Source organism: Saccopteryx leptura, chromosome 3 (genome assembly GCF_036850995.1).
Source record: "Saccopteryx leptura isolate mSacLep1 chromosome 3, mSacLep1_pri_phased_curated, whole genome shotgun sequence".
NCBI classification, from domain to species: domain Eukaryota; kingdom Metazoa; phylum Chordata; class Mammalia; order Chiroptera; family Emballonuridae; genus Saccopteryx; species Saccopteryx leptura.
In genome coordinates, this window is record NC_089505.1 from 239,775,443 (window position 1) to 239,800,599 (window position 25,157).

At 37.6% G+C, this 25,157-nt stretch overlaps 1 pseudogene; it reads left to right on the top strand.

Moving 5' to 3' along the window:
- Nucleotides 1-25,157, top strand: part of LOC136398449 (T-cell surface glycoprotein CD1e, membrane-associated-like) — a 60,393-nt pseudogene that overhangs the window by 16,685 nt on the left and 18,551 nt on the right.

Sequence of the window (25,157 nt, forward strand, 5' to 3'; positions counted from 1 at the left end):
AAACATCCAAAAAAAAGCAGGTGTAGCAATACTCATATCTGATAATGCTGACTACAAGACAGCAAAAGTACTCTGAGAAAAAAATGGCCATTTCATAATGGTTAAGGGGACACTGAATCAAGAAGACATAACAATTCTTAATATAGATGCACCAAACCAAGGAGCACCAAAATATATAAGACAGCTACTTATTGACCTTAAAACAAAAACTGAAAAAAATACAATCATACTTGGAGACCTCATTACACCACTGACGGCTCTAGATCGGTCATCCAAACAGAGAATCAATAAAGATATATTGGCCTTAAATAAAACACTAGAGCACCTGGATATGATAGACATCTACAGGATATTTCATCCCAAAGTGATTGAGTATACATTTTTCTCCAGTGTACATGGATCATTCTCAAGAATTGAACATACATTGGGCCACAAAAACAACATCAGCAAATTCAGAAAAATCAAAGTTGTACCAAGCATATTTTCTGATCATAAAGCCTTGAAACTAGAATTCAAGTGCAAAATAGAGGGAAAAAAATGCACAAAAATGTGGAAACTAAATAACATACTTTTAAAAAATGAATGGGTCAAAGAATAAGTAAGCGTAGAGATCAAAAGATATATACAGACAAATGAAAATGACAATACAACATATCAGAATCTATGGGATGCAGCAAAAGCAGTGATAAGAGGGAAGTTCATATCACTTCAGGCATGTATAAAAAAACAAGAGAGAGCCCAAGTGAACCACTTAACTTCACACCTTAAGGAACTAGAAAAAGACGAACAAAGATAATTCAAAACCAGCCGAAGAAAGGAGATAATAAAAATCAGAGCAGAAATAAATGAAATAGAGAATAGAAAACTACAGAAAAAATTAATAGAACAAGGAGCTGGTTCTTTGAAAAGATCAACAAAATTGACAAACCCTTGGTAAGACTTATCAAGGAAAAAAGAGAAAGAACTCATATAAACAAAATCCAAAATGAAAGAGTAGAAATCACTACGGACATTGTAGATATACAAAGAATTATTGTAGAATACTATGAAAAACTATATGCCACCAAATACAACAATCTAGAAGAAATGGATAAATTCCTAGAACAATACAACCTTCCTAGACTGAGTCATGAAGAAGCAGAAAGCCTAAACAGACCAATCAGCAGGGAGGAAATAGAAAAAACTATTAAAAACCTCCCCAAAAATAAAAGTCCAGGCCCAGACGGTTATACTAATGCAAACATTCAAAGAAGACTTGGTTCCTATTCTACTCAAGTCTTCCAAAAAATTGAAGAAGAAGTAATACTTCCAAACACATTTTATGAGGCTAACATAACCCTCATACCGAAACGAGGCAAGGATGGCACAAAAAAAGAAAACTACAGACCAATATCTCTAATGAATACAGATGCTAAAATACTAAACAAAATACTAGCAAATCGAATACAACAACATATTAAAAAGATAATACATCATGATCAAGTAGGATTCATCCCAGAATCTCAAGGATGGTTCAACATACGTAAAACGGTTAACGTAATACACCATATCAACAAAACAAAGACAAAAACCACATGATCTTATCAATAGATGCAGAAAAGGCTTTCAATAAAATACAACACAATTTTATGTTTAATACTCTCAACAAAATGGGTATAGAAGGAAAATATATCAACATGATAAAGGCCATATATGATAAACCATCAGCTAACATCATATTAAATGGGCAGAAAACTGAAGGCTTTCCCCCTTAAATTAGGAACAAGGCAGGGTTGTCCACTCTCTCCACTATTATTTAATGTGGTACTAGAGGTTCTAGCCAGAGCAATCAGACAAGACAAAGAAATAAAAGGCATCCATATCGAAAAAGTAGTAGTAAAGGTATCACTTTTTGCAGATGATATGATCCTATACATAGAAAACCCCAAAGAATCCACAAAAAGACTACTAGAAACAATAAGCCAATATAGTAAGGTCGCAGGATACAAAATTAACATACAAAGTCCATAGCCTTCTATATGCCAAAATGAAACATTTGAGAACGAACTCAAAAAAATAATACCCTTCATGAGTGCAACAACAAAAAAAATAAAATACTTAAGAATAAACATAATAAAGAATGTAAAGGACTTAGATAACGCAAACTACAGACCATTGTTAAGGGAAATTGAAAAAGATATAATGAGAAGGAAGAATATTCCTTGTTCTTAGTTAGGAAGAATAAATATAATCAAGATGGCCATATTACCCAAAGAAATATGCAAATTTAATGCAATTGTCATCAAAATTCCAATGACGTTTTTTAAAGAAATGGAACAAAAAATCATCAGATTTATATGGAAATATAAAAAACCCTGAATAGCCAAAGCAATCCTAAAGAAAAAGAATGAAGCTGGGGGCATTACAATACCTGACTTCAAACTGTATTATAGGGTCACGACAATCAAAACAGCATGGTATTGGCAGAAAAATAGACACTCAGGCCAATGGAACAGAATAGAAAGCCCAGAAATAAAACCACATATATATGGTCAAATAATTTTTGATAAAGGGGCCAACAACACACAATGGAGAAAAGAAAGCTTCTTCAACAAATGGTGCTGGGAAAACTGGAAAGCCACATGCAAGAGAATGAAACTGGACTACAGTTTGTCCCCTTTTTCTAAAATTAATTCAAAATGGATCAAAGATCTAAATATAAGACCTGAAACAATAAAGTACATAGAAGAAGACATAGGTACTAAACTCATGGACCTGGGTTTTAAAGAGCATTTTATGAATTTGACTCCCAAAGCAAGAGAAGTAAAGGCAAAAATTAATGGATGGGACTACATCAGACTAAGAAGCTTTTGCTCAGCAAGAGAAACTGATAACAAAATAAACCGACAGCCAACTAAATGGGAAATGATATTTTCAAACAACTGCTCAGATAAGGGCCTAATATTCAAAATATACAAAGAACTCATAAAACTCAATAACAAACAAACAAACAAACAATCCAATAAGAAAATGGAAAGAGGACATGAACAGACACTTCTCTCAGGAAGAAATACAAATGGCCAACAGATATATGAAAAAATGCTCATCTTTATTAGTTATTAGAGACATGCAAATCAAAACTGCAATGAGATACCACCTCACACCTGTTAGATTAGCTATTATTAACAAGACAGGTAATAGCAAATGTTGGAGAGGCTGTGGAGAAAAAGGAACCCTCATTCACTGTTGGTGGGAATGTAAAGTAGTACAACCATTATGGAAGAAAGTATGGTGGTTCCTCAAAAAACTGTAAATAGAACTACCTTATGACACAGCAATCCCTCTACTGGGTCTGTACCCCCAAAACTCAGAAACATTGATACGTAAAGACACATGCAGCCCCATGTTCATTGCAGCATTGTTCACAGTGGCCAGGACATGGAAACAACCAAAAAGCCCGTCAATAGATGACTGGATAAAGAAGATGTGGTATGTATACACTATGGAATACTACTCAGCCATAAGAAATGATGACATCGGATCATTTACAGCAAAATGTTGGGATCTTGATAACATTATACGAGGTGAAGTAAGTATTCCATATGTAGGTAGGATATAAAAGCGAGACTAAGAGACATTGATAAGAGTGTGGTGGTTACAGAGGGTGGGGGGAGAGGGAGAGGGAAAGGGGGAGGTGGGGGAGCACAAAGAAAACTAGATAGAAGGTGACAGAGGACAATCTGACTTTGGGTGATTGGCAAGCAACATAATTGATTGACAAGATAACCTGGACATGTTTTCTTTGAACATATGTACCCTGATTTATTAATGTAACCCTAAATAAATAAATAAATAAAAGATTTTAAAAAGCCATATAATTTTATTAACTAATGGTATCCCAATAAATTTAATGTGATTTTTAAATAAATAAATAATTCTTAAATAATTCTCTAATTATCATATTCTGTGTATTTTCATTTGTATTTGTAGTATTTAAAAATATTTCATATTTCTTTTATTTTTATTGCATGAATTTGCGGATGTGGATCTTGAAGCATTTTATTGGCTATCTTTTCGAAGGACTTCTTTAACGTTTCTCTTCACAGTAGAATTCTCATTTTTTATTCATTTGAGAGAGACAGAGAAAGAGTGAGAGAGAAAAAGGATAAGAGGAGGAGCAGAAAGCATCAACTCCTATATGTGCCTTGACTGGTCAAGCTTAGGGTTTCGAACTGGTGACCTCAGCTTTCCAGATTGATGCTTTATCCACTGCACTACCACAGGTCAGGCAGTTGAACCCTATCATTGTTTCAAGAAAGAAAATAAATGTATTCATCTTTTAAAATAAATATATTTAAAACATCTTTAGCATTTTGGAGATAAAAGGCTGGTGGTCTTCAACACTGTGACTATATCAAATCTAAAATAATAATCATAATTTAATGGATTTCTCTGACAAACACTATATTGTTCTCTTGTAGTCAATAAGATATGATTTGAAGCCCGGGCCAGAGAGCTTGGTTGGTTAGAACATCATCCAGAAGCGCAGAAGATATGATTTGATATAAACCTTTTCTATCTCCCTTTTTTATCTGCCTTCCCAGAAAATAAAGTAATATGAAACTTAAGTCTTTGATTATTAACATCTTTCTGAAATGTCAAATTCATTAAATTTTATACCTAATATAAACCATTACTTAGAGTTAACTTTATATATTTTTTAATTTTAAAAAATTACATTTATTGGCATGACCTGTGGTGGCGCAGTGGATAAAGCTTCGACCTGGAAATTCTGAGGTCCTGGTCAAGGCATATATGGGAGTTGATGCTTCCAGCTCCCTCCCCCTTCTCTCTCTCTGTCTCTCACTCCTCTCTCTCTCTCTCTCTCTCTCTCTCCTCTCTAAAAATGAATAAATAAAAATAAAAAAATAAAAATAAATAAAATAAAATACATTTAAAAATTACATTTATTGAGATGACGTTGGTTAATAACATTATATTACTTTCAAGCATACAATTCTATAATAAATCATTGGTATATTAGCTTTGTGTGTTCATGACCTAAAGTGTAGTCTTTTTCCATCACCATAAATTTGACCATCTTTACCTTCGTCACCTCCCCTTACTCCCGTTTTCCTCTGACATCCAACCGACTGTTGTCTATAACTATATGATTCTTTTGTTTGTGTGTTGCTTTCTGTTTTCAATCCCACATATTATTTGGGGGGGAAACTCCATACTGTTTCCATAGTGGCTGTACCAATTTACATTTTTACCAGCAGTAGATGACACTTTTTTCTCTACAGCCTCTCCAACACTTGCTATTTTTTGTCTGTTTTTACACAGCCATTCTAACAGGTGTGAGGGGGTAGCTCTGTGGTTTGATTTTCATTTCTCCTGTAGCTAGTGAAGTTCAGCATCTATTCATGTATCTGTTGGCCATGGCTGTCTTCTTAAGAAAAGTGTCTTTTCACGTTTTCTACTCATCTTTAAAATTGGACCTTTTTTTTCTTATTGTGTTTTTCAGTTGTATGGCTCTTTGTATATTTGAATATTAGCCCCAAATTAGAGATTCTGTTTGCACATATCTTCTAATTTTTTGTTGACTGCCTTTTACTTTTGTTAATTGTTATTTTTACAGTACAGAAACATTTTGGTTTGATGTAGTACATTCATTTATAAAAATAAATTTATTTTAGAATTTTTGTATTCGAGTTAATATTTGGTCTTACTTAGATCATTAATTTCAAGAGGGAGTTTTATGGCATATTCTTTGAGTTTTTGAGTATTCAAATATTAATTTATTTGGCCCTTATAAGAAAATGATATTTTACCTGAACAAAATGTTTAAAGATTATTTTATTATCTTAGAATTCTGTCATATTTCCTCATAATACTGAACATGAGGTGTCTAAATCCAGTGTTTTAGAAGTCAGAAACAATAGATAAAACTAATTGTAAACTTTTCTCAATAACTCGGAGCATGATTCTGTGAGTTCTTTATATTACAAACATAGGTTTTAGATTGGGTATTTTTGTTTAGTTTAATTGTGTTTTATTTTCCTTTAACAACTTCTCTCTGTAACATTACTGTTTGACATAACTTTTGAAACAAAGGGTGAGCTCTGACTAAATGTCACTTGAATGTGTCTATGAAAAGCATAGGAGTAGTATTTAAACTGCCTGCAGGTTTAAATTGTCAAACATCAATGAAAACAAAAGTAAAGACTCAACACAGAAACTATTACTCCCATAAACACTCCAATTTCTGGAGTCTCATCTTTGCCTTCTATTAAACACTGCTGTAATTAGACACACTGAAGGGACACCAGTGCTCCCAGTACATGAACTGTGAGGGGAAGGCTGCATGACTGCTCCTCATACCCAGGGAACCTGGAGACACACTCAACTCATTTAGGGTAGAGTGGGAGCCCAAGGCCCTATGCATCCTTTATAGACCCTCTCATACAACATAAATGAACATCCATCTATCATATACTTATCCCCTCACCACTTCCAGGGTAATCATACTCATAGAAAATTTTAACAGTGTCACTTGTCCTGACTGAAAACTGAGCAACAGTGTATTTTCCTCAGGTTACCTGATAATTTGTATTGTCACTGCTGCTCCTTCTTCTCTGTGAATTATGGAGATGTCCCTGTGAATTATACATTCAAAGTGCCTATTGTCTTCTGATAGTGATCTTAGGAAGAGCAGGATATAAAGACAGAGAGTAGTCTGAGGGGACAGGAGGAACAGGCAAGGCAACGAGAAGAGAGGCAGTAGACTTTAGATGATAAAGTTATGCGTAAGTAGAAAAATACAGAGAAGACCAAGAAGAGGGGGAAAGGCTGGGAAGCTGATAGGAGGAGGAAGAGACCACAGAGAGATGAGGAGTGGGGACACTGTTGCAAAGGCCATGGGGCACTACTGAGGACCTTCTGTTACTTCTTTTTATAAAAATGACATTGAAAATCCCAATGTGGCCTTGAGTTCTCCAAGACCAAGAGATACTACATTTTCCAGCCAGACAACAGACTGCAGACATTGTTATAAAGCCAGGACCTTGTTGCAATGGGGAGGATAGGAGGCAGACAAACCAAAAAGAAAATCTAGAATCCTGACAGGGAATAGATGGTGGAGAAATGAGAGACCCTGTAAAAGGCTTGTGGATGAGAGAAACAAAGGGAGAGGTTTGTTTGTGTGGCAAGGGTAGTTCAGAAAGAGTTAAAAAATATTTGGAGGGAAAGCTGACATCTGAGTTCTGAGGACAACTTGTCCTGCTAAGACATCCTTTCCCTAACAAAGCTCCAATGCTGCTGCTTCTGCCCCTGCTCTTCAAGACAATTCTCTGCCATGGGCCAAGTACAGTGGGAAAGAGAACTCAGGTGGAAAGATACCTATGGTTAGACAAATTAGGATGGAGAAAAGTTCTGGACAGGATCTGGAGGCAGGGAGTAATGCTCCTACTGAGCACTCTTGGAATCTGAAAGCCAGGCAAGTGCCAGCCACCATCTTTAACCTCAATTCGTTTCCTTTTCGATTTTTGAGATAAGAAGCTAAATCGGGCAAAAAGGAATATATGCAACTTTGTAACTATTCCCATTTTTCTTTTCCTACATGGGCTCCTCTTCTCCCCTCCATTATCCTCTCTCAATTTCAATTCTGTGTCATTCAGCTACTTTAGTTCTAGCGCCTCACCATCCAGCAGAAGAAGAGCCCCTGTCCTTGCACAGGCTCCCAATCTCGTCCTTTGCCAACCAGAGCTGGCAGCACACGGAGGGCTCAGGCTGGCTGGGTGAGCTGCAGACTCATCACTCAGACAGTGTCTCAGGAATGATCTGCTTTCTGTTGCCTAAAATTCCAACGGTAATTTTAGCAAGGAGTAACTGAAGAACATTCAGGTGTTATTGCAGTTGTACATTCACAATTTCCCCCTGAAAGTGCAGGCATTTTCCAGTGAATTTTAGCTTGAATGTGAATTTGCTTTTTTAAGATAATAATTGCCTGAAAGAGTCAAACAGGGAAGATGACATATGGGCTCTAACCATTATTCAATCTTCCTGACCTTGTGTTTAGTTGGCCTTGGCTTAACTTCTTCTTCCTTGCTTCACCTTTACCATTATTCCCAGTCTAGTATCACCCCACCACAAACAAAGAAGGGCCTACTTATACATCTCTTCACAATCTTGAATATATCCTTATATTTTGGATCCTTAGAATTGTTGTCACCTTTTGATGTTTTTTATACCATCCTTGGTCTCAGAAACAGCTTTCCAACTAAGATCTACACCTCTTTCTCCCTGAGCTAAGTGTTCACATGGTCTAACCAGAACCTAACAACTCCTCAGTGAGCTCTTCCTGATTGGTCTGCTGTCCTTCTAGCAGACTTCCCATCTAGCCATTTCAAATTAATTATTTCAACATTTCTTTATTATTTTTACCCCAAAGATTTCCTCTTGCTTTTTCTTCCAAAATATAGTCTTCCATGCAGTTCACCAGAATGTGTTTCTTTCCTTGAATCCTTTTTTAGTATCAAGATTGTTGACTTTTCCTCTGTAAAATTCTTCTATATTGACTCTCTCTTCCTAGTCCACCCTCAGATCCCTTTGAGATTCAGGTATCAGACAGCTGTGGAATGCATTCTGGAAAAGCCCCAGTTTTTTAAATACAGCGTATCAAGGATCAGGTTTCCTGAGTTTCCAAGGAAATTCCTGGAAGCCGTCTCCAGAAGCTGGGAGTCAGGCTCAGAATGTCTGTAAGATGCTTAATCATTACCACGTTATTAAAGAAGTTATGCAGGGTCTTCTCAGTAACACCTGCCCTCAATTTCTGTCAGGCCTCCTGCAAGGAGGGAAGTCAGACCTAAAACAACAAGGTGAGCCCAAACCTCCTCTCCCCTCATAGCTTCAGTGCTTTAATTTTGTTTTTGAGTTCTTATTCTTTGTAATCCCTTTAAACACAGAATAAGAGGCTAGAAGGTGATTGTAGGTTCAGGACTTTTTAAAGTCAAGGGAAAGAATTAATTATTGAAACTGCTAAGGTATCCAAGACACAAGCTCTGGCTTGGATATACTTCTTTTCATCTCTTTCGAATGAAGCCACAGGCTTGAGTGACCAAAAGCTCCTGTCTTGGTCCTGGTCGTCTGCTGCTGGTGTGCCACATTTCTGGCTTTCATCCAAAACCTGTGTGGGTGATGTGGATGCAGGGGCAGCAGGGCATGCAATGAGTCCTGCCTAATGCTGATGGGATATAATTCCTTTGAGTAACTTTGGATGTGGCAGCTGGACAGGTGGCTGGCCTGTACTGCCGAGTGAAACACAGCAGCCTGGGAGGTCATAATGTATTCATCCACTGGGATGAGAAAGAATGAGGGTTCCACTGGGAAATGATAGTCTTCCCATAGTTCCAGGGCTAATGAATAGCAGCTGAACAATTGATAGGACTGCTAAGCACCAGAGGATAAAAGTGGGACTGTACAAATCATAAAAAAGGGTAAATATTCATAGCAATTAAATTTCAAGAAAAGAGAAAGAGAGGATTAAAGGTGCTGAAGAGAAAAAAAAAGATCAAATGGTTTGATAAAAAGGAGACAAGAAAGTGAGATCAGACACATAGACTAGAAATAATTGAAATAAGCGCTCTGGAAAATACAGTAGAAAACTCTTGGAAGGTCCCAACCCTGTGAAATGAGAAGCATTAATTGAGATAGGATAGAGAGTATTCCATAGATTGATATTATTATGTCTCCAATCAGATGGATAACCCATCTCCCTAATATTGATCTGTTTGGCTATAATAGTTACCCTGGTTATGCTGGTTGTGATTGGTTCATGGTTTAAACAGCACAGGTGAAACTTTTTTTACTTTGTTTCTTTAAATACTTATCTATTTATTCTTTTATTCCTTTATTGTTTTATTTCACTCTGATTTCTTGTCTTTTAGATCAAAATCCTCTTCTCTCACAGCTCAAATCAGAATGCCTGCTCTCCCCATGCACCCAACTCTGTCGCTTCCACAAATGCAACACCCAAGAACCTAGGAGTTCAGGAAACCACCTCTGCTTGGCACAGAAATCATAGATCAAATACAAATTGTGAAGAAATGGTAAGTGAGTCTAAACCAAATCTGATGATATTTGTTTAACCTTATACATAAAGATCTGGTCTGCCTCTTCTTAAACAGGGTTCAATCAAATAATCAAAGCATTAATTTGCTAAAGTAGTTTGTTCTAACAAAGATTCTAACTCATTTGGAAACCTTTCTCCCCTCCCCTATTTTGTGGCAATCTCTTTTCTGCTTTGACAACCTATTTATTAATCCTTCAAAGTCTTATTCAGATGCCTGTTTCTTAATCTTCCTTAGAAGTTTCACTGGATAGCTCACTTGAAATCTCAAAAGAAGTACCAGATGATCTTACTTTTATGTGGAATCTAATGAACAAAGTAAACTAACAAACAAAATAGAACTATACTCATAGATAGAACAGGCTAATAACTGTCAGAGGAGATCAATTTGGGGGGTTGGTAAGAAAGCTGAAGGAATTAAGCAGAAAAAAACCCCACATAGACACAGAAAATAATGTGATGATTACAAGAGGATGAAAGGAGAAGATTCCAAGATGGCGATGGAGTAGGTGGACGTTCATCTGCCACTTCCCAGGACCAAATTGGATTACAATTTATCTTAAGAACAATCATTTTGAAAAAAAACTTTAGACTAAACAAAGAGGAGTCTATAACCAAGGAGCACAGAAGAAGACACACCGAGACTGGTAGGAAGGGCAGAGATGCAGAAAGGGCTGCCCCACTCCCAGGAGCAAGTGGAGGCTGAGGTTCTGGAAGGACTCCCACTGTGAGGAGGGTCACCCTGAGAGGTGTGGGTCCTCAGCCCCTGGCCTGGAGCCCCAGCAGAGAGCCCCAGGTATTAGAAGAGGTGCCCACACAGCATTTAGAGGTGAAAAGAGCCTTATATCTCTCTTGCTGTGATGGAGCTATCGGAAACCAAGGCTCCATCTTAAAGTACCTGCACAGAAAATCTCATTCATGCCACTTACTCAGGGCTCTGGTGTAGGGAGAACTTAGAGGATTAGAGTTGTATGAGGACAGTGTAAAGTTGGAGGCCCAGGGAGAGACACATGGAGGGACAGCCACTGGAACCCCTGTGTTGAGTCATTCTCCAATTCTGCAGTCGCCATCTTTCCTGGGTGGAGCAGTCACCTCTGAGTGGTATCTGCCTGGGGGAAAGCACCTACTCCGCCCTCAAGAGTCTCTCCTATCCCAGTCATGAGACTGGGTTGTTCTGAGAGGCTAGGAAGCAAGGGGAGTGTCAGTGACTCAGATTTCTGGTGTTGAGGCCAAACCTTTCCTGAGTCTACAACTGGTGCTTCCACCTCATGGGAAACTCAGTAGAAACTACCCAGAGTGTGAACAGACCACACCTCTGGGTCTCAGAGGTTATACCCACCAGACTTTGGGGGCCTCACTCAACTGAGGTGTGCAAAAAATGTCTGGACATACAGTCATCCCTTGCCATATTGCAGTTCACTCTTTGCGGTCTCACTATATTTTGAATTTTAAAATTGTATATATCTAATTTTGTATTGCAGATTTTTCACTATATCGTGGGATTTTGTGGTATATAAGTATTTTTACATAGTTATTATTTGAATTATTTTTGTGGTAAAATAAACATTTTCTAGGATAAAACAATGAAAATATAAAAAATGTTAAAAGAATATTAAATTGAAATAACTTTAAATGCTAGCTGGAAAAATTTGTGACCAGAAATGGTCCACAATTATAAATAATTCTTTCCTGATGAAGTCCATCACTCTGCAGTAGAAAAGGCTATGAAGCTGGCAAAACTACTGGGAGGAGATGGCTTTAATGAAATGACTCCTGATGATATTAATGACCTGATCTATGCCATTCACAACCTTTAACAGACAAAGACCTGATGGAGAAGATTAAGTCAGCAATCCAGAAGAAACTTAGCCTTTTAAGCGGACCTTCCCCCCAGGCCCAGAGCAGATAAAAGCCAACATAGATGTGCATCTTGGTATTTCCATGTGCACCTGGGCCCAGCAGAGGTAACCACAAACTCTGAATTGCTTGTAGCTCCAAGAAGGTTTCAGAGAGCCAGTCACAGGCAGTGTCTCCGACTAGTCTGCACCAGTTTCCTGCCAGGGATTAGACTCTGAAGTAGGGGCCACATTCCCTGTACTGAGTTCCTGACCAAGAGACTAATTAAGTAAGGGGTCCCAATTATACTGTATTCACAACCTCAGCTACCCTGACCCACCAAGCATGCAAACTGTAGAAGGGTTGGTTGAGTGAGGCCAGTCTGAGCCCACACTACAGTCTTTCTACAGAAGCCTCTTTGGGAAGACCAGGCAGCTGCAAGAAGAAGAGGAGGATCTGAAAAGTGGAGACAAATTTTACAGAGCTTGGGACTTTTATGGAGCTGCTGTCATCTCTAAGCAAGAGAAGGCTGATTCTTCTACACAGGTTGGCCCCTCCAACACTACCTAGGCACAGAAAATGTGGACACAAATAGCAAAAAGAGAAGTAGCTGCAGACAGAAAGACCATAGTAGGTTACAAACAATAGCTGACACCAACCTAAGAAGACCTAGAGCCGACAAAACTAGTAGTGGGAGCTACACAGCATCAACCCAAGACTCAGTTGGCTATACAAGGAGCATGCGCAAAGGAGAAGTCTAGCAGGCACCAGACACTGTGGACAATAAATATGCACAACAGTTCAAACATTGAACACTGTGTAATACACATGATTAAGGCTGAACCTTAGCACCAACCAACTTGAAAGAATAGCAGTATCCATGAAAAAATCAACTGCATTAAATACTCATATATAACAAGAAAGAAAATAGTATACTCAAGAAGCTTTCCTAGAATAAGGAAAACAGGTGGCCTGGAGGTCAGTACCACCGTGCCCATCTTCCTCACAAAGAAATCACAAAAAATTCAAAGTCAGATAGCACTACCTAATACACAAACAAAATAGACAGATAGAGAAATGCCATCCAAAAGATTCAACTAGATCAATCCCCAGAAAAAGAACTAAATGAAATGGAAGTAACCAAACAACTAGATGCAGAAATTAAAATAATGGAAGGAAATAATGAGCACCTAAATAAAGAGATAGCAAGTACCTAAAAGGACATTGAAATCATAAAAAAAAAAAATCAATCAGAAATGACAAATAAAATATCAGAAACAACAACTGTCATTGTTAATATCGACATATACAAAGAACCCATACAACTGAACAACACAATAAGAAAGAAAAGGTCCAATTTTTAAAATGAGTAGAAAACGTGAAAAGATACTATTCTCAAGAAGACAACCATGGCCAACAGATAAATGAATAGATGCTGAACTTCACTAGCTACAGGAGAAATGAAAATCAAACCACAGAGCTACCCCCTCACACCTGTTAGAATGGCTGTTTAAAAACAGATAAAAAATAACAAGTGTTGGAGAGGCTGTAGAGAAAAAAGCATCATCCACTGCTGGTAAAAATGTAAATTGGTACAGCCACTATGGAAACAGTATGGAGTTTCCCCCCAAAATAATATGTGGGATTGAAAACAGAAAGCAACACACAAACAAAAGAATCATATAGTTACAGACAACAGTAGGTTGGATGTCAGAGGAAAACGGGAGTAAGGGGAGGTGACGAAGGTAAAGAGGGTCAACTATATGGTGATGGAAAAAGAATACACTTTAGGTCATGAACACACAAAGCTAATATACCAATGATTTATTATAGAATTGTATGCTTGAAAGTAATATAATGTTATTAACCAATATCATCTCAATAAATGTAATTTTCAAAAATTAAAAAAATATATAAAGTTAACTCAAAATAATGGTTTATATGTATGTGTAAAATTTAATGAATTTGACATTTCAGAAAAATGTTAAGAAATTTAATGTTAATAATCAAAGAATTAAGTTTCACATTACTTTATTTTCTGGGGAGGCAGTTAAAAAATGTTTATATCAAATCATATCTTCTGCTCTTCTGGATGATGTTCTAATCAACCAAGCTCTCTGGCCCGGGCTTCAAATCGTATCTTATTGCCTACAAGAGAACAATATAGTGTTTGTCAGAAAAATCCATTAAATTATGATTATTATTTTAGATTTGATATAGTCACAGTGGTGAAGACCATCAGTCTTTTCTTTATATCCAAAATGCTGAAAATGTTTTAAAAATATTTATTTTAAAAGATGAATACATTTATTATCTTTCTTGAAACAATGATAAGGTTCACCTGCCTGACCTGTGGTGGTAGTACAGTGGATAAAGCATCAACCTGGAAAGCTGAGGTTGCCAGTTTGAAACCTTAAGCTTGCCCAGTCAAGGCACATAGAGTGGATGCTTCCTGTTCCTCCTCTTCCCCCTTTTCTCTCTCACTCTTTCTCTGTCTCTCTCAAATGAATAAAACATAAGAGTTCTACTGTGAAGAGAAACATTAAAGAAGTCCTTCAAAAAGACAGCAGATAAAATGCTTCAAGATCCACATCCCCAAATACATGCAATAGAAAAATAATAGAAATATAAGAGATATTTTCAAATACTACAAATATAAATGAAAACACACAGAGTATGATAATTAGAGAATTATTTATTTATTTAAAAATTACATTAAATTTATTGAGATACCATTAGTTAATAAAATTATATGTTTTAAGTGTACAATTCTATAATGCTTTCTCTGTATTTTTCAATATGTGTTCACCAACTTAAATGAAATCTTTTTACATTAGTATGCATTTGACCCTCTTTATCATTTTTTACCTCATTGTACTGTATTTTCCCTCTGGTAACCACCACATTGTTTGTTGTTGTGTCTGGAAGTTTTTGTTTCTCTGTTCACTTGTTGCTTTCAGATTTATATTGCACATGTGTGTAAAATTCTATGGTCTTGAATTTTTCCATATAACTTTTTTCACTTGGCATAATATTCTCAAGATCCATTCATGTTGATGCAAATGGAAGTACTTAATTTTTTTTCTAATGGCTGTGTAGTATTTCATAGTATTTGTGTATTACATTCTCTTTATTCAGTCATCTACTGATGGTCACTTTGGTTGTTTCATGTCCTGGCCACTGTGAACCATGCTACAATTAACATAAATGTACATATTCCTTTAGAAATAAATGTATTTCATTTTTCAGGTAGATACTAACTGAGAGATTTCTGGGTCATATGGTCACTCTATTTTTAATATTTTGAGATACCTCCATATTGTTTTCCATAGTGGTTATAATAATTTACATTTCCATCAGCAGTGTATGAGAGTTTATTTTTCTCCATAACCTCTCCAACACTTATTATTACTTGTCTTGCTAATGATAGCTGAGAATGATTTATTAACACTGATTTTTATTGAGTTTGGGGCTGTAAGAGCAATTGGTCATATGACAGTATTCTAAAAATGTCTCTTCTAGTAGAAGGATATGTTTGCCTGGAAAGATATTTGATCCTGAAAACAGGCATTGTGCTTCCAAAACAAGCAATGGGGATCAAAGTAACTAGACCCCCTACAGTTCCTCCTTTGTTTTTGCTAGAAATTACAATAAATTTCATCATGTGCAGAAAAAGGTAAGGGAAACAGGGTATATTCTGAGTAGTAGCTCTCTAGTTCTACAGAAAGTTCTAGTAGCTATGACATAATTTTTAACTTTTATCGAAAAAAAAATAAAAGCATAGATCCTACATATGTTCTGCATTATAGTAATGAAGGGACTCTCTGCCTTACCACATAGCAAAACATAATAGAAATTGGAAATCTACGGATATCTACATGAGAGAAGTAGATAGTAAAGCTTAGGTAACAAAGGTAAAGAAGAAACAAGAAAGACCAAACAAGAGAAGGCCCTGATTACAGGTGGCATATTGAAAAGTTGTCTTGTTTTTCAAGCAAGTGACTTTTAAACATGAGAATGAGGTTGCTAAAATAGCATTTAGAAAAAATTTCTATTCACGTTGAGATTTGCAATCAGACAGTGATGAAAGTTACAAGGCAGATAGATGACTTTAGTGACCCGAACAAAGGCAGTAGCAGTGAGGCTGCAGAGTAGAAAGAACAAAGCATGGTGGTAAGCAGGATTAGTCAAACAAAGTGTGACCAGGAGGAGGTAAAATGCTGTCATTTATGGAGATAGACAACACAGTTTGGGAAAGATAGTGTTGAGAAGAACAGTCAGTTTGGATCATGTTGAAATTGAGGCCCCAGCTGGAGGTATTTTGGTGATTCTGGCATATGGGTTATTTTAAGGAGGTGCCATGGGCTGCACTGGATCTGCTGAGCACGTGGCCATAGGAAGCAGTGTTGATGTCTGTAACTCTGTTCCTCTTCTTCAGGTACATTTTAAGCTAAATTTAATCAATATTATTATTTGTGTCTTTGAAAGTATTCAAGTTTCTTGAAATTTTTTATCTATTTTTTTTTATTAAATACTGAGCACTTTCTCTGTGCCAGCCGTTTTCTAAACCTACAGTGACATGATAACAAGTGATAGGAGAGACAGACCAAGTCAAGAATATCAAAGGATTTCCATAGAGTGATGGGAGATCTGCATTCTGAGAAAAGATTAGGAGTTAACCTGATAAACAGAGCAAAGTATATACTAAGACCCAGTAAATACAGGGAGTATATCCCATCTAAGGAACTAGGAAAAAGCAACAATTCCTCAAGTATTTCATAACACTTCTCTCCATCATTAAAATCTTCTACTCTATTTAAGTATATATATTCTTTTAAAAATGGACAAAAGATATTTTAGGATATAACTATTCACTGAATTACATAGTATATTCTAGTAAAACTTACCATATTTCCCCTCATGAATAACACGCTCCCATGTATAAGGTGCACCTGAATTTTGGGGCACAAAATTTGAAAAAAAGTATTACATAGAGTTATTGAACTCAAGTTTTATTCATCATAAAATTTATCAACTCCTCATCACTGTCAAAACTCCCATCCATTAGCTTGTTCTCATCTGTGTCTGATGACAAATCACCGTGTTCATATATTGCCTCCTCCAGTTCATCTATGGCATTTGAAATGCCACACCACTGTATAACACCTAGTTTTTAGACCCCAAACTTTTCTAAAAAAGGGTGCATCTTATACATTGGGAAACAGGTTGTATCACGTTTATATGTAAGTATCATATTCAGAAGGCTGGCTATCTGAAAAGGACATAGTTTACTGCGTTAGCCTGCAGCATATGCAAATCTCAAACTCAGGAATGATGTGCCAAATTTCATTATCAATTAATCTACTGAAATACAGTACCAAGTTCCTATGTGCTAAAGCAAACTTGAGTTCTTCACTTTACTACAACACCACCCAACAAGCTACAGGGCTCTTTTATACATCCAATTAAGCCCTTGTTAAAGTTTTAGTTCTGTGAGTGACACTAAGGCCCCACACTAGTGGGAATGTTCCTAAAGCACCTTTATACCAAGCAGACAAACAGTGCTGCAGCAAATTTGACCACTTGCTTTCTTTACTATGGAGAACTTTCAGATCATTTAAGTGAGGAGCCTAGCACATCCTCTCTGCCAAAACAGCGATGACCCTGATAATTTTTCTTCAAGACCATTTAGTAAGATTCAACTGGTTCAAAGGCTTATAACTATTTCATACTGTTTATTCTAGAAAAATGACTAAACCCAGATAAGCACAACCGTGGTTCTAATCAGAGCTGCTCTCAGCCCCTCCCCATGCCCAGCACTCTCAGTGCAGTGCTAGCAGGACAGGGAGAGCCACAGAAATCAGAGGCTTTCCTGCTGGAGGTGGCTAACTTGATTTAAAGAGGAGTAGGGAAAAACACAAAGTCAGGGGCAATGCTGTCAATTCTGAATACCATAAGCAAATTACCTGCAGATGAGCAAGAAAACTTAGAGAAAGATCCTGTGAATAAAATGACTATAGTGAACCATGGTAATCCTCCATATAGCCCAGACAGTTTGGAAGTATGCACACATGTGCAAAGTTGCATGCATTCTCAAAAGAGACCAGAAACGAACAACTCCAACTTCTGCAAGTCCCTAAATGAATAGAGGCTTGTGCACATGCTGTGGAAAGACATGGAGAGTGTAGAGGAAAGTCAAGTTCAGGGAAAGCTTCCTGGACCTGAAATGCACACCCCATCACAATCAAAGATCCATTGGCAATGGGTAGAAACCTTACAGGCTTAATGTTTGAACACAATTTACTAAACTATGCTCACATACAAGTGTTCTCTAAAAAACTATCTTAAAAAAGAAAACAAGAATGAAAAAAAGAACTTGCAGAATTATCTGTGACCACATATGCGAGAGTGTCAGACTGTACAGAATTATTCCAGAGAAGTCACTAACCAAACATGCAAAGAAACAAAAAGCAACACCAATAACTATTGGGAGAGCAGAATCCATATATCATCATGCAGTTTTCAACAGCATAATAAGAGGCATGAAAAGAATGAAGAAAGAGTGACTATACATAGGATAAAAAGAAGTCAACATTAAATTGCCTTTGATGTTGCTCATGTGTTAGACATAGAACAAAAACTTCAGAACTGTAAAACAATGAACATCAAAAATATTTTTAAAATAAATCCCACATTTAAGAATAGGGGAAACTGAAAACAATGTTGACTCAAAACAAGAATATCAATGAAAAAATAGAACATATTTCAATAACTCAATGAAAATTGTGGACTGAAATGTAAAATAAATTGCTAGCAGGATACAAGACAAATATAGCAAAAACAATTATATTTCTCTATAATAAGAAGAAATAATTTTAAAATAGAATAAGGAAACAATTTTATTCACAGAAACCTCAAAAAGAATAAAATACATAAGAATAAACTTAATTAAAATTATGCAAGAACATACAGTGAAAACAAAAACAGTTACTAAGAGAAATTAAAGAACTTAATATATGGAGAGACATTTCATGCAGCCATAAAAGCACCAATAACTAATAAATAAAAGGGATAAAATAAACAACTTTATAACATTTATTCATTTTACATCTGCTTATATCATAAACAATTCATCTTGGTTGTCTGAAAATAAAGCTTTTTGGTCTTTTGTTTTTTGCTGAAAACCATTTTAGTTAAATGGGTCTCAATGTAAAATTTTGTATGTTAGTATGATTATATTTGCTTAGTGTGTTAGTTTTATATTTATTCAAATAGAAGAATACTCATGTTTTATATTAATCTCTCTATTGTTTAATCTGTTCTGTTTAATCAGAGTAGGCAGACATTCCAAGTGTCACCACCCAGGAACAAAATAGAGTTAATATAAATTTAAGAGTAATCATCTTGAAAAACCAACTTTGGACTAAATGAAGAAGTGTCTACAACCAAGTTGTCACAGAACCCACACTGAGACTAGAAGGAGGGTGGAGACCCAAAAAGTGCTTCCCCACTCCCAGGAGCAAATGGGGTGGAGAAGGCATCCCCAAACTACGGGCCCGCGGGCTGCATGTGGTCCCTTGAGGCCATTTATCCCGCCCCCTGCCGCACTCCCGGGAGGGGCACCTCTTTCATTGGTGGTCAGTGAGAGGAGCACTGTATGTGGTGGCCCTCCAACGGTCTGAGGGACAGTGAACTGGCCCCCTGTGTAAAAAGTTTGGGAACCTCTGGATCCAGAAGGACTCTCACTGTGCGGAAGTTCACCCTGAGCTCCGAGGGTCCTGAACCCCAGGCCAGATGCCACTGCCTAGAACACCAGAAACTAGAAGAGGCACCCACAAAGCATTTGGCGATGAAAAGAGGCAAGTTTTCCATCTGCAAAAAAGAGACAGAAGCTCCAGAGATGAGTGCACCATATTAAAGGGCCAACACAGAAAACCTCATTCACAGACACTTATCCGTGGCTCTGGTGGAGGGAAGGCAGAGAGGAAGTGAGTAGTATGAAGAGATTTTGAGGTTGGTGGTCCAAGTAGAGACACTGTGGGGAATGGCCACTGCAACTCTTGTGTTTAGTCATTCTTCTGTGCTGCAGTCACCATCTTTTTTGGGTGGAGCAACCTGCTCCAGGCAGCAGTAGCCTAGAGGAAAGCAACTGCCTCAGCCTCAAGAATCTCTCCTATCTCAACCTATGGAGACTGGGACATCCTGGGAAGTATGGCAGGCAGCAGAGGGTACATCAGAGACACAGTTTTCTAGCATTGAGTCCAGAGCTTTCCACCACACTCTCCCTAGAGTAGAGATTCTCATGGGAGATTCAGTGGAAACTGTTCTGACTGTGGGCAGACCTCATATCTGGGTCTCAGAGGTCACAGCCACAAGACTCCTGGTGGACACAATTTAAAAGGCGTGAGAAAAAATCTGAACAGACTGACATCTGGGGCTAAGGGGTTGGAGCCACACCCAGTATCCTTCCTAATCCCTGAATTGCCCCAGGTTCTATACTTTACCAGAGATTTTATTTCAGTGGCCAAACCCAACAAGCAGCCAACAGACAGAGGCAACAAGAGGCAACTCTCAATGATCCTTGGACATTTTGCAGACTTTCCTTCAGGCCCAGTGTGGGTAAAAGGTAGCCTAGGTGTGCAGGTTGGAATGTCCATGTGCACCTGTACACAGTAGAGGCAGCCACAACCTCTGGCTAGCTTGTAGTTCCAAGAAGGTTGCTGAGGGCCACTCATAGGCAGTGTCCTGCACTGGGCTGTACCAGGTTTCCTCCAGGGAGACCCAATGTTGGCACATCCAGTGGCCATCTGTGAAGAGAATTGGAACAGGACTTAATGACCCTTGCTGGGGGGTGAATCCTACAAAAGGGCTTGTGGAGCACTGGGTCCAGCTGAGGTGAGTTCTGCTTTCTGTGGTCAGCACCTGCACAACATTTTGCAAATGCATTGAATAGAAGGGAGCTTCACGGTTGGCCTGTCCCAGGTCCCAGTTATCTTTCCCACAGAGGAAAGGAAGAGATGTGTGGAGCACAGATATTTAAGGTGTGGGTTCCCTGAAGCCAATTGTTGAGACTTTAAAGTGGTTTAGCCACTTTCTGGGAAAGGGGGTGGGAGGAGGCATTTTCAACCTCAGTAGAGGATTCTCTTAGTCTCTCTCCCTGCCTAGCCAGAAGAACTTCTGCAGAGGGGGCTGCCAGCCCCACCTAATTTGAACCTGCTGCTCCCCTTGCTAGGATCAAATAGAATTGGGGTATCCAGCAATATCTGAGGAACTAGACTCTGGAGTAGGAAGCTCTTTCCACATACTGACCTTCTAACCAAGGAAACCCTGAAGCATGGGGTCCCACTCACATTGTCATCCCAACCTCAATTGCCCTAACCCACCAAGTTTGCAACCTATAGATGGGTTAGTAGGGTAAGACCAGTCTGAGTGCACACTACAGATGTTTTAGAGAAGATTCTGTGGAAAGACCAGACAACTTCACGAAGAGGTGGAGCAGCTAAAAAGTGGAGGCAAACCTTATGAAGCTTGGGCCCTTTTACAAAGCTCCTATTACCATTAAGCAGAAGGAAGTTGGCCCCTCCTACACTACCGAGGTACAGAAATTGAAGACAAAAACAACAAACAGAGCAGTAGCGACAGACAGGTAGCCCATAAAGGGCTACAACAATGGCTGATGCCAACTCATACTCAAACCAGTCAAGAGGACCCAGAACCAACACAACCAGTAGTAAGTGGCACACCAAACCAATGCTAGACTCAGCTAGCTACACAGGTGGCATGCCTATTGGAGACTGCAAGCTGACAGGGTCATTACAGTTTAGATTTGGGTGGGGGACAGAGGTGTCGGGACTGGCAGTAAGCTGACAGTCTGCCCAACCCCGCACCTTACTTGCTTGATTAAGTTGCTAAAGGCTAGGTTTTTCCCCACACTTCCATGTTAACTGTGATGCTGAATTGTTTTTACTCTTCCTATCCTCCATGTCCCTCAGAGAGACTGGAGGCAGTTTTCTTTTTACACTTTGTTTTGTGTAGTTAAGATGCTATGTATGGTGGGGGGTTCTGCACTTGGGAGAATTATTGAGTTGCCTTCAAAATGTGACTTTGAATCAGAGATCTCGTTGATTTGCTAATGACATTGCTCTGCCCTATAAATAAAGCAGTTTGGTGGTGGAGACTTGCTGTTGCAAGCTATGGGCTCCCAATTCCATCCTTTTTCTCTGTGAGTTTATTTCTTCATTCTGCATCATTCTCACTCAGGACCTGGACAATTACTAGCCACATTGGTCTGTGGCATGTGCCACAGAGGAGTTCAGCAAGAACCAGACACTGTGGAGAATAAATACACACAATAAGACATGCACTACACAGCATCCAAAACATGTCATCAAGGTTTACCTTTCGAGCTAGCCAGCCTAAAAGAATGACCCCACTTATAAAAGAGCCAATTGCATTAAGACTCACATACAACAGGAGGGTAAATATAATCCTCAAAGAACTCAGGTGCCCTGAACATTAGTACCACTGAGCCCACCTTTCTTGTAGAGATGCCACAACAAAAATAGAAGTTGGAGTAGAGCTATGTAATACACAAAGAAATGTGACTCAAAAAAATCAACAAGAGAAATTCTTAGAAAAAGAACTAAATAAAATGGAAGTAATCAAACTACCAGATACAGAGTTTAAAATAATGTTTATTAGAGTGCTCAAGGATCTTAGAGTAAAAATGGATGATCACAATGAGAATGTAAACAGGGAGATAGTAAGCATTACAAAGGATATTGAAATTATAAATAACCAGTCGGAAATGGCAAATACAATATCTGAAATGAAGACTAAACTAGAAGGAAGCAACAACAGACTGGATGAAGTGAAAGACTGAATCAGTGAGTTAGAGAAAGAGATAAACATAAGCACAGAAGCAGAACAGCAAGAAGAAAAGAGCCTCAAAATTCCCACAGAAACTCTAAGACCTCCATGACAACATAAAGAGAAATAAGAACGACATCATAGGGGATTCTGAAGGAGAAGAGAAAAAACAAGAAATAGAGAACTTGTTTGAAGAAATCATAGCCAAAAACTTCCCTACATTGATGAAGAAAAGTCACAAAAGTTCAAGTAGCATAAAGAACCCAATTAAAAATGATTCTAAGAAAGCCCACACCAAGTAACATCATAATTAAAATGCCAAAATTAAAAGGCAGAGAAAGAATACTAAAAGCTGCAAGAAAAAAACAATTAATTATGTAGAAAGAAGCCCCCATAAGGCTGATATCTGACTTCTCAACAAAAACACTTCAAGCCAGAAGGAATTGGCAAGAAAAATTCAAAGTGATAGAAAACTAGAACCTACAACCAAGACTACTCTATCCAAGAAAGGTTTCATTTAAGATTGAATCAGTAATAAAGAGCTTCCTAGACAAAACAAGACTCAAGGAATTCAATATCTCCAAACCAGTACTGCAAAAATGTTAAATGGCCTCATATAAGAAAAGGGAAGAAAGGGAAAATAAGAGATACAGGATTATAAATTTAAAGTATAAACTGACGATAAGTACATATCAATAATAATGTTACATATAAATAGACTAGAAATTTGGGCGGTCGTACGAAATGACCGCTATTCTAGCCATGACACAGGGAAATCGCTGCAGGATGGCAGTCAGTACCCGGTTGCGCTCTGCAGGGGCGCACCCCCCCCTCCCGCCTCATCCCCTGGAGCCCCCATTGTTGGCGGGCCTCCCTCCACCCCGCCCTCTACTTCTTCTGCTGGCTGCTTGTCACCCCATTGGCTAGTACAGTTACACAAGCAACCAATAAGCTATCGACGACAAACAGACACTTAAGCCGCATATAATAAACATTAAATGCTTCAATCAAAAGACATAGGGTACCTGCATGGATAAAAAAAACAAGACCCACATATATGCTGTGTACAAGAGACCCACCTCAGAACAAAAGATACACATAGACTGAAAGTGAAAAGATGGAAAACAATATTTCTTGCTAATGGAAATGAAGAATGAGTGAAATGTGATAGAATAGAATAGAAATGCACTTCAAAAATATTATGCTAAGTTAAAGAATCCAGACACAAAAGTCACATATTTTATAATGAAGTGTATATGAAATATCCAGAACAAAAATCCCCACAGAGACAGAAGAAAAGGTTACTGGCTAATAGAGATCTGGGATGAGAGAGTGACTGTTTAATGAATATGGGATATTCTTTTTCATGATAAAGTTAGTTTGGAAATTGTTAGAGCTGATGGTGGCACAAAAATATAATGCACTAAATGTCAATGGATTGTGTACTTTAAAATGGTTAGCTTTAAGCCATGTTTCACCTCATTAAAAAACATGTAATTATGAGATATTCATACAAAAAATAAAAACTCAGAGTCTAAAGATAAGATGTTCCACTAGAAAAGAAGAAAAAAAAGATGGAAAACCTCAGAGTAAAAAGTATATATAAAGTAATCAATAGAATGATAGAAGTTTCTTTGTCAACTACAGATGCAAAAAAAGAATAAGGTAGATGACACTAGAATTTGGAATACTTAGACATATATCTGCTATTTGTCCGTAAGGATCATATAAACCACATAGACCAGTCAATTTTAAATTACTTTGTGTACATGGGGAGAAATTGTAGTCTACTGTTATTCTTTTGCATGTGGGTTTCCAATTTTTGAGCTCCATTTATTGAAGAGTTTCTATTCTACATTGTGTGTTTTTGGATCCTTAGTCAAAATTATTTACCCTGTACATGCGGTTTTATTTCTGGGCTTTCAATTTTGTTCCATTGGTCAGTGTGTGTTTTTGCCAATACCATGCTGTTCTATTGTGGCTTTGTGGCATACTTTAAAGTCAGGTAGTGTGATATCTCTGGCTTTGTTCTTTTCTTATTAGTTGGCTTTGGTTATTCAGGGTCTTTTGTGTTTTCATACAAATCTGATGATTTTTTTGTTCTATTTCTTTATAAACTGACATTATGATGTTAATGAGTATTGCATTAAATGTGTATATTGCTTTGCAATATAGCCATTTTAACTCTGTTGATTTTTGTAATCCATAAACACAGAGAATCTTCCCATTTCATTGTGTCTTTTTCAATGTCTTTTAGTAATGCCTTGCAGTTTTCAGTATATAAGCCCTTCACATCCTTTATTAAGTTTATTCCTAAATATTTTATTATTTTTGTTGCAATTGT